Genomic DNA, 15,175 nt, shown 5'->3' with positions numbered 1-15,175 from the left:
AATAAAAACATAACCATATATAACATCATAACATTCTTCTCGATATGCCAACCTCTTCAGTCCAATGTCATGTGTCTTCATTCTTGCTAGCTGCCTTAGCCTATTCACATGCGTGCATACTAAAAGTCAGCTACGTTGAGTGAGTTCTAGTTAATCAGACAACATGCTATACATACACATATATATACATACCCGAAGGTACATATTACACACTTAGCACGTTTATCATTCTTCCATACACACATACATTCATTTTTTCATACTTTCTTGCTTTAACGTACGTAGTACATGCATAACTATCCTTACATTATAAAGTCCTTTATCAACGCTAATCATCTTCCCTGCATCATGTTAAACTCTTTCTGCTGGAAAAAGTACTTTAAACTCTTATGCTCCATATAAATAGTACACTTAGTACCATATAAGTAGTGTCTCAAAATCTTGAGAGCATGCACTACTGCTGCTAGCTAAAAGTCATGTGCCGAGTAGGTACTTTCATGACTTTCAACTATCTGGACGCATAAGCTTCCACTTTTCCTCGTTGCATTAACATGCAACCTAACCCACGATGTGATGCATCAGTTGAACAACCAAATCCTCGTCACCATCGGGAAAGGTAAATGATTGGAGCTTGTGTGAGCCTTGAATGAGTCTCCTATGATAGCCAGCCAACCCTAAGAAGCTGTGTATATCAGTTGGGTTTTGCGGATTCTTCCAATTATTATCACCTCAATCTTAGCTGATCCACAGTAATCCTTTGGGATTGATCACGTGACCTAGAAATTATACCTCACGCAACCAGAATGCGCACTTCGAAAACTTAGCATACAGTTCTTTTCTCTTCAAGATCTCCAATACTTCTCTTAGATGCTCGACATGGTCAAACTTGCTCTTTGAATAGATCAATATATCATCAATGAAAACGATGACTGACTTGTCTAACATCAGCTGACATACCCTATTCATCATATCCATATGTAACATCCTGTTTCCTGTTATGGTTTATAAGATAATAATATTAATTATTATGAGATGGCCTTGTGTTGGGTTGTAGGTTCCCAGCCGGATCTATACGGAATATCTCGTTCTACGTAGGTGCGGAATCCCTACGTAAGACGTTACGAGCGTAGAAGACGATATACCTTAACACGATCGAACACACGTTACAATAAGCAAAGACACGTTGTATATTGCAACTGGAAACACGTGATATCAATCACTGATTGCACAACTCGTAAACACGTAAACTAAAAACTTCGTTACTAACTCAACCGTAACCTAAGGCTATATAACCACGACAACTTCGCCTGGCATGTTCAGGCGAAGTTGTCACTAACTTCGCTTATCTAACAAGTTCGCCTATATCAGCGAACTTGTTAGCTAACTTCGCTTAATACAAAATACAAATCTAAACGACTCGATTACAGACACTATATACTGAACTACTGACATCATGTACCAACAGACTCCCCCTTGGCAGTAGCTTCAATCTTTATCTTCAAACACGTGTCTTGTAATCTTCAACAATCTTATATCTTCATCTTTAAGCATGAACTCCTTCACGTACACAAACTGATACGATTCTTTGATATTTCTTCGCTTCGTCTTTCCAAGCAGGAATATAAAATATATTCTTCTCATTCAGCACCTGCAGATCAGCTTGAGACAAGTTCACTAGATGCATCGGATCATAGACTCTCAGCAGCTCTTGTTCATCTTCGTCTTCCATTACTGCTTCAGCTGTTTCACAATCTACATACCACCACTTCAGATCCTTCAGCACATCCTTGGGCATTTGTTTCATCGGCACCTCTTTTAAACACCGGATCGGCTTATACTTCATGATCATCCAAGGCTTGCCATCTGCTCTCATCCCTCTATCTTTGTCTTCAATGAGTTTTCCCTTTTGTGGTTTCAACAGCTCGAACTTCTTCTCTTTTATACTTTCCTTCCAAACAATCTTCCCAATGACTCTAGCCATGTTATCATCACTTCTGTTTATTAACCCCAATCTGGCTAAGTCTTTCACTTCACATTCTGGCAATGTATTCAATGATCTCAACAGCCTCTTGAAGTACTGAACACCTTCATACCTCTTAATCACAAAGAGCCTCAACTGCTCATCATATATCCAGCATATAATCCCCTTTCTCGCTTTAGCATAGCCTCTAATGTTGTAACTCTTCTTAAACATAGTAGGGACCGCCGGTTTCTTCGTTTTTACAAACCACTGAGCATAGCCTTCTTTCCATCTAGGCTGCTCTTCCCATTCAGTCTCATCATTTCCAATCTCTTGACTCATATCTGCCTTATCGACTTCCGGAATCTCATGCTCCACATTCTCTTCTACAATCTCTCCCTCTTCTATCTCATTATCAATCACAATCTCTGCACCAATCTTCTCTATCTCATCAACTGGTAATATATCATCATCACCTAAATACTCATCATCCATCTCCTCAACATCCACTACAACCACATCATCACCACCAGCTGCACTTGTTGACTCCCCCTGAGTTGTGGAAGTCCCAAGAGCTTGTTCAGTTCTTGGTAACTCTCCACATGCACCTTTCGATGCATTGGGATCATCGTCTCGATCATTTCTCTTCTTAGTCCTCAGCTCATCGCCCTTACAGCTCGTCTCCCCCTGAGATGCCAAGAACTCCTTCAAAGCATCAATGATTTTGCCATGTTCAACCAGCAGGGACGACTGTATCTGATTCTCTGCAACTAGGCGTTGAATAGCATGGGTCTGGATAAGATTCACCCTTGATTGTTCTGCCACGACCCGTTCAAGTGCTGCTATTCGTTCAGAGTCTGATAAGGTTGCATCGAAATCAAACCTCAGATGTGATATATCTTGAGTGTACTGAGGAGGGATTTCCAATGTAACCGGGACCTCAGAAGTAGGCGTAAACGTTACCGCAGGTGGTATCGTCACCGATAACCCTGCAGTGGCCACAACCGTCGACTCAATAAATCGTGCCACGACCTCCGTTGGAGTAAGAGTTGGAGGTGGCAACGATACAATCTCCGGAGCCGATAGTTGGAATGTAGTGGGTGGGAGGCCAAATGCAGATGAGGTAGCCACCACGGGAACATCCGTGGCGCTTGGCCTTGTAACAGGTAATGAAGAAGGAACCATGGTCATACCGGATAGTGCTGGTGGAGTGAAACGTACCACCCTTGAGCTCTCACCAGCTCCCGAACCTGCACCTGCCCGTTCCCTTCTTGATCTCCGGATCAACTGTTGTACTTCTTCCTCATAATCTGACTCGCTGTCATCATCGGTTCTCTTTCTTTTCCCATGAGTTCGTTCTTGTGTTACAAAAATCCGTCTCGCTTCGGCCAACTCATCTTCAGAATCAGAGTCAGCCACCGTTGTAGCTGCCCTAGTCACATTCACACTCGTAACCCTTTCACCTGAGACCTGTACATTTTCTTCAGGATCAACCCGATCCATATCAAAGAAGACTTGACCACCAAATGCAGCATCAAGGTCTACGTTCTCCTCCGGTGACACAACAGGAGCAGCAGGTATAGCTTGAGGTGCTCCAGCCTGTTGTGGTGCCGGGTCCCGAAACTCGTCCCCACGAGCTGGCACATACTCCGGGTTGATCAAGTACCCAAATAGTGGAGTATGTCGAGGACGGAGCTCAGGTTTGCTCCTCGCACTAGAAGATCTGCATTGGGCGAAGATCCTCTTGCTCACACTTTCCACGTATCTGATTGGGCGGCGCTGAGGTAGCGTTGGAGCAACATGATTCAAGATCATTTGGAGGAATCTTGGATACATGATAAATCTCTCACGCGCCACCGCTCTTCTCTGTCGATCGATCTCGTAGAAGACCATCTGACTAAAGCTGTAACGCTTATTATAAGTCAGAGCAGTCATCGCCGACTGCATGGTCGCGCCCATGCCATCTGTACTAGTCTTTCTCCCTGACATGCACACGATCATGACATGCATGAGAAAGCGCCACTGGTCCAGTAAGAACCCCTTCCGTCTCTAAGTGTCCCCCAAGGGACCAGAGTATCCTATTCTCAGAAACGCTCCATCACGGAATGGAGCCACAAAATCTGTCGGGTCATCCCTCGTCTCATCTCCAAACCGCAAACCCGCCCGGATCTGTTCAGATGAGAACTGAACAATCTGATTGTTGACCGTTTCTCGCATCACCGGGGGCTCGACGCGACAGTCATACTCCACGGTCTGCCAAAAATCCTCAATGTTAGACAAGGATATCGGCAGCGTTGTGGTAATCGCGTGGAATATACGCGAGCGTAGAAGAAACGTGATGATTTCGCGGAAATCATCAACTCCGCTCGCCTCCGGGTCTAATGTTATGTACATGTTATGACCCGGGAAGAACTGTCGTTGGTTGTCACCACCATCATCACCGCCTGCGCCGCCTGCTCCAGCTACAGCAGCCATATCTGCAACAAACAGACTAAGTTAGATAAACGTCAAGGCAAATCACAAGTTCGCCTGTTACCATGAGCGAAGTTGTGATATATTCTGTATAGGCGAAGTTAGATGTGGGGCGAAGTTGTACTTGAACTTCGCCGGATAACAGTTAAGTAAAAAGGTCCAGGCGAAGTTAATGATAACTTCGCCTAACCACAACATCGCCTCAAGTGCAGTTACATAATTAATTATAAGGCGAAGTTAAACCTCAGGCGAAGTTACGGATAACTTCGCCTAAACTGTAACTTCGCCGAATATGAATCGGCAACAGGTTAGGTTTTCGAACGGATTGATTTGGTCAATTTGGAGATCGCGGATCTCATAAAACACGTTTTTAAGACGATCTAGACGATTAAGTTGAGTATGACCACGTAAAAATAAGTTTAAAAACGGATGTTAAGGTTTCGAAAGTTCGAGGTCACGAAACGAGTCGATACGACCTCTGAATAACATCAATTACGGTGAATATTCGACACACTAACCCTACACACCTTTAATCGGAGTTGAAATCGAGAAAGATTAACACAGATGAGATCGATACGATAAGTTCGCTTAGGGTTTAGGAAATAAGTTCGCTTGTTTTTGAAATAATGAACAGTTTGACCTTTAATTTCCTTTATATAGGGTCAGAGTTGTACCGGCGAAGTTATGGATAACTTCGCCTATTGCAGGCGAAGTTAGGCACAACTTCGCCGATATTAAAATTTTCAAAAACAAACCCTATAATTTGAACAATTTGCAATTAAGTTTTAAAACAACCTTTAAAGCGTTAAATGATACGATCAAGACCAAGTAACCAGGTATAAAATCAAACAACTACATAAGTAGAAAAATATTTTAACTATAAAGTACACGGGATCAAATTTCAGTCTCGATAGGGACTACCATGTTTTAGAAAAGATCCGAACAGGAATCATACTAATTAAGTGACTGTCACACAGATCCGTGTTCAGCTGTATTATGACATAAAGAAACAGGTTGTAAGCAGGTAAATAACTTAGAATGGTTTTCATTGTTTCTGTGATACGGGTTAGATTCAATTAAGCACAAAACTTAAATGGGCAACAACTCAGAGATTATGATGCCTCCTATCTATTCTCAAGGCGTATTTGGCTTTCCCCAAGTCACCCCGAGTTGACCTCGACCCGTAGTGTCTGATTAAATAGTAATTACTCTTCGATCTTCAGACTCTTCTTCCCGTTCTCTTTCTTACATCTTGATTGAGAAGTATTAATATTATGAACTCTGAAATGTCTCAATAACACACATTTTTTTTAAGTATTTACACAAACTTCAGAGTAGTAAACAACTGCAAGTCTCGAATCTGGATCACTGCAGTTTCTTGACACGCTATCTTCACGGGAATCAGAACACTCACGGGCTCGTGTATGACTGGGTAATCTCTTTTCTGCCTATCATACGGAAAGATATATATGAAGACATGCACAACTCTTAAGGAGTTTCCACGTAAAATCGAGTAGATTTAGTTAGTATCACTTCTATCTTTACGCACCATAAAAAGCTACCATGACATACAATGACTGTTCTAAAGTCTTTTAGGCCTAATAACTTCACTAGTTAAGCACACAGAATCAGTATATCTATCACTTTCCAAGGTTGGATCAATTTTCTGTTAATCATAGTAAAGGAACTTCTTACGAAGTAGTAGACTTGAAAAATAATTTCATTTCCCGAAAAAATTTTAACTTCAATCGCCCCGATCAAATTGAAGTTTTCAGGTAAACGGCTATCCTGAAGATCCAATGGATCAGCTGGACCGACCACATACAAGTATGTGTCCTTCTAACTAAGTATGATCGACTAATTTTCAGCGAAAGAATAAAAACACATCATAAACCGCCCCGGTCACTTTCAGTCATCTGGTTAATGGCTATCCTTATATTCTACAAGTAGAAATGAGGACCAAACATATCCGAAGATATGTCCTTCAAACTGAGGCAACCGACATAATTCTAAGCGATAGTGACGTTTTTTTTTAAATAAAGACAAAAACACGGTTACTCGGGATTGATCATCCCATTCAGCTCAACAAGGTTTTGAAAATGTTTTTTGTCAAACGCTTTAGTAAACAAGTCAGCGAAATTATCTAACGTATCAACCTTTTCGAGCACAATCAGTTTCTTCTCAGCACAATCCCGTATAAAATGATGACGGATGTCAATATGTTTAGTTTTACTGTGCTTTACGGGATTGTTAGTTACTGAGATAGCAGCAGTGTTATCAATGCAAATAGGAGTATGAGTAAAATTCAGACCATAATCGCGCAATTGCTGTTGAATCCAAAGAACCTGGGAGCAGCAGTTGGATGCTGCCATATATTCTGCTTCACAGGTTGAAATGGCGACTGAGGTCTGCTTCTTGCATTGCCATGACACTAATCTGCCTCCAAGAAACTGACATCCACCTGTTGTTGACTTCTGATTCTGATTGCACCCTCCATAATCAGAATCCGTGTAGGCGACCAACTCCAAGTCTCCTCCTTTCGTGTACCACAACCCCAGTTTAGGTTTGCCTTTGAGATAGCGCAATATCCTCTTCGCACCCTTCAAGTGAGATTCCTTTGGGTTTGCCTGAAAGCGTGCACAAAGACAAACTGCAAACATAATATCAGGTCTAGAAGCAGTTAAGTACATTAAAGAACCTATTATTGCCCGATATTGGGTTGGGTCCACGTCTGCATCGTTGTCTGAATCAGCACCCAATTTATGGTTGACGCAGACTGGAGTATCGTATGGAGTGCTGTCCTCCATCTTGAAGCGTTTGAGAACATCATGGACATACTTAGTCTGATGAATGAACATCCCATCTTTCTTCTGATCAACCTGCAGTCCTAAAAAGAAAGTTAGTTCACCCATAGCACTCATTTCAAATCTCTTTTTCATGACGGCCTCAAACTCCTGACACATGGCGACTTTTGATGCAGCAAAGATGATGTCGTCCACATAGACTTGCACCAGAAGAAAATCGCTTCCTTTTCTCTTAAAGAACAATGTGCTATCAATCTTTCCCCTTTCAAACTCATTCTCAAGCAAGTAGTCGGATAGGGTTGAATACCAGGCACGAGGTGCCTGATGTAGCCCATACAGTGCATTACTTAGCTTGTACACGTGATCAGGAAAGTCTGGGTCAGGAAAACCCGGAGGGGCGTCGCCGATCGATACGAGATCCGCACGAGGTCTAGGAGTGCGGAATCCTCCTAGACTCGTTTATGGTGTAGAAGTCGAAGAACACGATTACACACAAACACATACACGAACAAACACACGAATGGGATAAACACATCTGCAGATCATTTATATAATAACCGAAACACATTACATACCAAACACGAAAACAAATGACGGCCGACCCGAGGTGAGCTCTACCTCGGGCCGTCCCACACGACTCTCCCTCTCGGTTTCTCTCTAGACAATTGAACTACACAAAACACACTCTAACTTTTTTGGATTCACCAACCTAACCAAGACACATATATATATATATAAACAACTTCACGGGCTTGGGCATGTAGGCGAAGTTGTTACAACTTCGCCTAAGGCGAAGTTGTTCTAACTTCGCCTATGGCAGAAGTTGTTACAACTTCGCCTATGGCGAAGTTGTTATAACTTTGCCTATGGCGAAGTTGTTCTAATTTCGTACTTCGTTTCCGCTGATCAGAATTGCATAGCGACGGTCACAAAATGCACCAACAGACTCCCCTTTGACCGTTGCTCTCAATTCTAACAAACACAAAAGATTATCTGTTACAAACCATGCACTAACAGACTCTCTCTTAACTGATGATCTTCTGTTTGCTCTTCAACCAGCCGTGTCTGAAACTCTCTTGTAGCTTCACAAATCTACAAATCACCCAGCGTCTTCCATATCAGATCTCCCCTTCAGTGTAAGCTTCTCTGACTATATAGATTGAGGTCTTTGAAATGCATGCATCCCCGTGCCTAATTGATCATCTCAACCAATCACGTGAGTCCATCTGACTTCACAACACGTGAAGTTGGGCTCCCTCCACAACTTCACCAACACGTCGGCATACGATAAGGTTTAATCTTCAACTACTCAACATCAAGTGATCAATTTCATCACAAAACCACCTTGACAGAATCTGACACACATGACCATTAATTAATCCGAAGCATCTTCAATCACCAGGGATAACGATCAAGAACATAAACACTTTAATTCCTGATTAAATCCAACTTGTTCCAGAATTTTCACTTTAATAGATAAGCATCACGTTTCAGGATCCAATTCTCGAACGCCTTGAAAATAACATAAATAATATGCTCTGACCGCAATCCAGTAATGACGAAAACCTTCAGTTCAATTTGACTTTCTTCAGTTGGTCAACCTCGAACAACAACTATTTCATTTGCCCACAAACACCCAAATATGTGTCAATATCCAGTTTCAATCAATATCCCATTCACAACCTCAACTCCAAATCCAGAGTTGACACGTATTTGTTCACACGTAAGACCAAGAGATAACAAGTTTCACTCGTTGACGGAACAACGTCTTCGGTCTCACAATAATCGCGTACACCTGGCCATACAGACGAAAACTCCAAACACTTTTTTTTTTTTTTTTAACTTCGCCTAAAGTCAACTTCTCCCCTCCTTAACTTCGCCTGTCAATAACTTCGCCAGTCCAAAACTTCGCCTGACAGATAACTTCGCCTGTCCAAAACTTCGCCTGACAGATAACTTCGCCTAACCTTATATCTTCGCCTAAACCCTAAAATTTAAGCGACAACTTCGCCTGAACCCCATAACTTCGCCTGCGGCGGCTGTTCGGCCAGAAACACATCAGAAACGTGCCAGAAACACCAAAACGCAGATCTCGAACCATAGCATAAGAGCCTAAGGCTCTGATACCACTTGTAAGTCCCTCCCGGGGCGTCGCCGATCGATACGAGATCCGCACGAGGTCTAGGAGTGCGGAATCCTCCTAGACTCGTTTATGGTGTAGAAGTCGAAGAACACGATTACACACAAACACATACACGAACAAACACACGAATGGGATAAACACATCTGCAAATCATTTATATAATAACCGAAACACATTACATACCAAACACGAAAACAAATGACGGCCGACCCGAGGTGAGCTCTACCTCGGGCCGTCCCACACGACTCTCCCTCTCGGTTTCTCTGTAGACAATTGAACTACACAAAATACACTCTAACTTTTCTGGATTCACCAACCTAACCAAGACACACATATATATATATATATATATAAACAACTTCACGGGCTTGGGCCTGTAGGCGAAGTTGTTACAACTTCGCCTAAGGCGAAGTTGTTCTAACTTCGCCTATGGCGAAGTTGTTATAACTTCGCCTATGGCGAAGTTGTTCTAACTTCGTACTTCGTTTCCGCTGATCAGAATTGCATAGTGACGGTCACAAAATGCACCAACATGGGTAAAATAAATATGGGTAATGGACTTCGGTTAATAAGAAAGGAAGATAGACCATAGGCTTAAGCCCATGACCATGATATATGTATATATATATCTTAATTATCCATTAATTCACTCGTTCTCACCCATTCCATACACCACCCAAAACACACACTTAAGCTCTCTCTCATATTTCCCTCCTTCTCTAGCCGAAACCAAGAGAAGAACCGATCCCGACCCGAGGTAATGATAGTACTAGATCTAGTTGCGAAACAATAGGCCGACACCCTCAACCGTTAAAATCATAAGATACGAAAGTTAATGGAAATAAATTGTTCTCACCTCGACCCCAGCCAGGGGCTCTGCTCCTTGGACCCCGCTAGGGGCTGCCAACCCTAGAACCCCGCTTCCAGGGGCGCTACCCTCGGACCCCGAATGAGTTTATTGTAGGCGAATGTACAATGTAATCGAGTTGTTCAATTGTAAGCGAGTATAAACAATGTAATCGATTTTGAGGGTTGTAATCGAATTCGGACCATGTAATCGAAGAGAAACATTGTAATCGAACGTGCTAAAGGTGTTAGGCTCGTTTTTCACCATAATTACTATATTTTAAGGTCTTATCACCCTATTATGGCTCGATGTTAAGCCATAAATGTTTCTCTAGTCGTTTTTGGCTAAAATTTAACCCGAGTGACCAAAAAGCTTGGACCTTTATGGTCAAAACGTTCATGTCTAGATCTAGGGTTTTCTTTAAACGAGCCATACATATCCGAAGGTTCATTTTGTTCATTTCAATCATCAAGTTTGTAACTTTATGATTTATCTAGACCCGATCTACTCTAGGTTTGAGTTTCATGGCTAACCGTTCATAAAAACGTAAACTTTAAAGATCAAGAACATACCTTTACTAGTTTTAAAGCTTTGGTTTTGCTTGGTTATGAACAATGATCTTGTATGTTGCTTGTAGGGTTAAGATTTAGGCTAGGTTTTGAGCTTGAATCCTCTTCTTCTTCTTCTCACGGCCGTAGATAAGAGAGTATGTGTGTGTGCTCTGAGTGTGTAGAGATTTATGAAAGGTAGGAATGAGAGATTTAAGGTTTTAAGGAGGTTTAAGGGAGTATTTATACTCTCTTAAGCCCATGGACCTAAGGTCCATACCCATCCCTTGAGCCCATCTTTTATTCCAAGTCCATACTCTTTATTGTATTTAATCTTAAATAAATATGAACACACGCTTAGCAAACATAATTTCTCTTTATTTAATATAATAAAATTTAGGATGTTACAAGTCTTCCCTCCTTAAAGAGGTTTCTTCCCCGAAACCTAACTATTACTTAAACAAATCAGGGTAAAACTTGCGCATCTCATCCTCAGCTTACCAAGTAGCATCTGATCCCTTGTGATGCTTCCATATCACTTTCACTAAGGGTATAACCTTGTAACGGAGTTGCTTTTCCTTGCGATCGACAATCTCTACAGGTTTCTCAATGTAGTTTAATCGTTCATCAACCTCAATCTCTACTAATGCATGTGAGATGTGTCTCAGCTAGGCATTTTCTCATATGAGAAACATGGAAGGTTGAATGAATTCCTTCTAACTCCTCAGGTAAATCTAGCTTGTAAGCCACTTCACCCACACGAGTCATAATCTTGAACAGAACAATGTACATTGGACTCAACTTTTCTGTCTTCCTGAAACGGATAATTCCTTTCCAAGGCGAGACCTTGAGCATCACATTGTCACCAATGGTAAACTCAATCGGTCGTCGCCGCTTATCAGCATACGAATTCTGGCGGTCTTGAGCAGCTTTTATTCTTGCCTTGATATGATCAAACTTTAATGAGGTTTCTTGCACAACCTCTAGACTTCCCAACTCCTTCTGACCAATATCTCCCCAACATACGGGGGTTCTACATCGTCTTCCATGCAGCATTTCAAACGACGGCATACCATTGCTTGAATGGTAACTGTTGTTATAAGAGAATTCTGCCAGATGTAGGTGATCATCCCAACTCCCTCCAAAGTCTAAAACACATGCACATAACATATCCTCAAGGGTTTGGATCGTCCTTTCAGACCGTCCATCTGTTTGAGGATGATATGTCGTACTGATGTTCAATCTTGTTCCCATAGCTTCATGGAACTTCTTCAAGAACCTCGAAATAAATCGAGTATCTCTATCAAAGACAATCGACAGTGGCACTCCGTGATTAGTCACAACCTCTTTTATGAACAAGCTTGCTAACGTTTTTGACGGGATAGCCTCTCGTATAGGCAAAAAGTGAGCACTCTTGGTCAAACGGTCCATTATCACCCAGATGGTATCATGATGCTTAGCTGTACGAGGTAGCTTAGTTATGAAATCCCTGGTGATGTGTTCCCATTTCCATTATGGTATTTCTAAATGTTGCACCTTTCCATAAGGCTTTTGATGCTCAGCTTTGACTTGTAAACAAGTTAAGCACTTACTGACATAATCTACTACATCATTCTTCATTCCCGGCCACCAGTAGTCTCTTTTTAAATCTTGGTACATCTTGGATGAATTGAATATCTCGACTTGCGAGCTTCATCTAAGATTCGACCTCTGAGATCCACATGGCGTGGGATCCACACACGGTCAAACCTAATATTAACACCATGAATGTTTTCCATCAGTTCGTCCTGTTGCCATAAGATTCTTTTCTTCTTCATCAGTTTATCATCCGCAAGCACCTCAGACTGTGCCTTGATAATTTCTTCAAAGGGATCCGAACTAACAATCAACTTATATGACTTCACTGTCGCAATGACTTCCTCGTTCTTACGACTTAGCGCGTCAGCGACCACATTAGCTTTTCCAGGGTGGTACTTGATATAGCAGTCGTAGTATTTTATCAATTCTTTGCCTCATGTTTAATTCTTTCTGCTCGAAGAAATACTTTAAATTCTTATGATCTGTGTAAATGATACACTTAGTACCATACATATAAAATCTCCATATCTTGAGAGCATGCACTACTGCAGGTAGCTCTAAATCATGTGTCGGATGAGTATTCTCATGGACTTTCAACTGTCTAGACGCATACGCTATCACTTTTCCTTGTTGCATCAACACGCAACCTAACCCACGATGCGAATGATGTAGTGTACGATGAGAATCCGAAGGCTAATCACGTTGATTCTTGGAATACCCGTGAAGATCCTTCCCAAACCCCCAAATTCGACCCAAAAGTCAAGAACTTGAAAAGCCAAAAGTTTTTTTATTAGTTCTAATCAATGATCAGTTAGGTTACAATCATAGCATATTAATAGAGAAGCCAAAATAGGTTTGGGCCAAAACAAACAACCAAAGGCCCAACAACAACCCAAAACAAAACACAAAAAGTAGACGAAAAATACAAAAGTGGCCCAAAAGTGTATCTAGAGGCCTTATTTAGGAAAAATAAACGGACAACCCACCTATGGCTGGTTACCATAATGTGGCCCACGTTCCAACGGTCGTTTTGACTAGTAGAACGCCTTAAACGGAGGCCCGTAGCCAAAGTTAAGCCCATTTTCGTGTAGCCCCTTTTGAAGCGCGATCTTGGGCCTCTAGAAACATAATGGCCTGTCTTCTATACTTGGGCCCACATCATTCCCCCCTGGATAGAAAAAATTCGACCTCGAATCAGTAGCACCCTCATCATCAGAAGTTTCCCCGTAATAAGGTAGTAAATGTTTCACATTAAACACATCAGAACAACGAATGTGACTTGGCAACTTTAGACGATAAGCATTTGAGTTTATCTTCTCCACAATTTCCACGGGTCCAATCTTCTTAGCTGATAACTTGTTGTATTCTCCAACCAAAAAATGCTCTTTTGTCAAAACAGCCCAGATAAAATCACCTTCTTCAAATTCAACATGGCGTCGCTTCTGATCAGCAGCCTGTTTATACTTAGAATTGGCTCGAACCAGGTTGTCATGCACATCTTTATGAATCTCATGTAGCCCTTCAACAAAATCTTTCACCATCTTTGGAACAGAACCAGGAACGGGAAGTGACATCAGGTCAAGGGGTCCCCGTGGCTGATCAGAATAAACCACCTGAAAAGGACTAAACCCGGTACTTCGATTGACAGCATGATTATGAGCAAACTCAGCTTGACATAGTTTTTGATCCCAGGCCTTGACATGTTCACCCACAAGGCACCGCAGTAAATTTCCAAGTGAACGATTAACCGCTTCAGTCTTTCCATCTGTCTGAGGGTGGTAGGCACTACTGAAATTGAGCTGAGTATTCACCATCTTCCACATACTACGCCAAAAATGACTTAAAAAAAGAGTGTCCCGGTCAGACACAATAAAAGTGGGTAACCCATGCAACCGGTAGATATCTCGAAAGAACAATTGAGCTACATTAACTGCATCTATCGTCTTCTTGCAAGAAACAAAATACGCCATTTTAGAAAACCGATCAACAAAAACAAATATCGAATCATGACCACGCTGAGTACACGGTAAGCCCAACACGAAATCCATGCTAATATCAACCCAAGGCTGTGAAGGAACGGGTAAAGGCATATAGAGCCCAGCATGAGTAGCGGTTCCCTTTGACACTTGACATACCGTACAACTCTTCACAAACCGGTCTACTTCCTTGCACATAGTGGGCCAAAAGTAGGAAACTTGCACCAACTGTAAAGTACGGTCCCTTCCAACATGCCCTTCACCGTGTAACTCTTTAATGATTTGAAGGCGAAGACTTGAATCTGGAATACACAATTGATTTCCCTTGAAAAGGAAACAATTATGCACTAGAAAATCTGACCTTTTCCCTGATTGCACATCCTGCAAAACAACAGAAAAATAAGGGTCCGCCATTAGCTGTTCCATGAAGGTTCCTACACCCGGCACACCAACCCTCATACAGACAAGCAAATTACTCCTCCTACTCAAAGCATCTGCCACCCGATTCGAAACCCCAGACTTGCGTTTCACCACAAAAGTAAATTTTTCCAAGAAAGCCATCCATCTTGCGTGCTTATGAGACACCTTGTCCTGACTACGAATATGCCTCAAGGAATCATGATCCGTAAAAAAATCAAACTCCTTATGGAACAAGTAGTGGCGCCAATGTTTCACAGCCTGGACCACTGCATAAAACTCAATTTGATAAGTGCTATAATGAAGCTTAGCACATGTCAACTTTTCACTGAAATAGGCAACAGGCCGCCGCCCTTGACTTAGAACTGCCCGAATTCCACCCTACGAGGCATCTGTATGTAGCTCAAAAGCTTGAGAAAAGTCTGGTAAT

The sequence above is a fragment of the Bidens hawaiensis genome, unplaced genomic scaffold (assembly GCF_021521415.1).
Source record: "Bidens hawaiensis isolate Kalapana, Puna unplaced genomic scaffold, B.hawaiensis_p1.1 tig00030170_1, whole genome shotgun sequence".
NCBI lineage: Eukaryota > Viridiplantae > Streptophyta > Magnoliopsida > Asterales > Asteraceae > Bidens > Bidens hawaiensis.
This window is presented reverse-complemented; position numbering follows the sequence as displayed.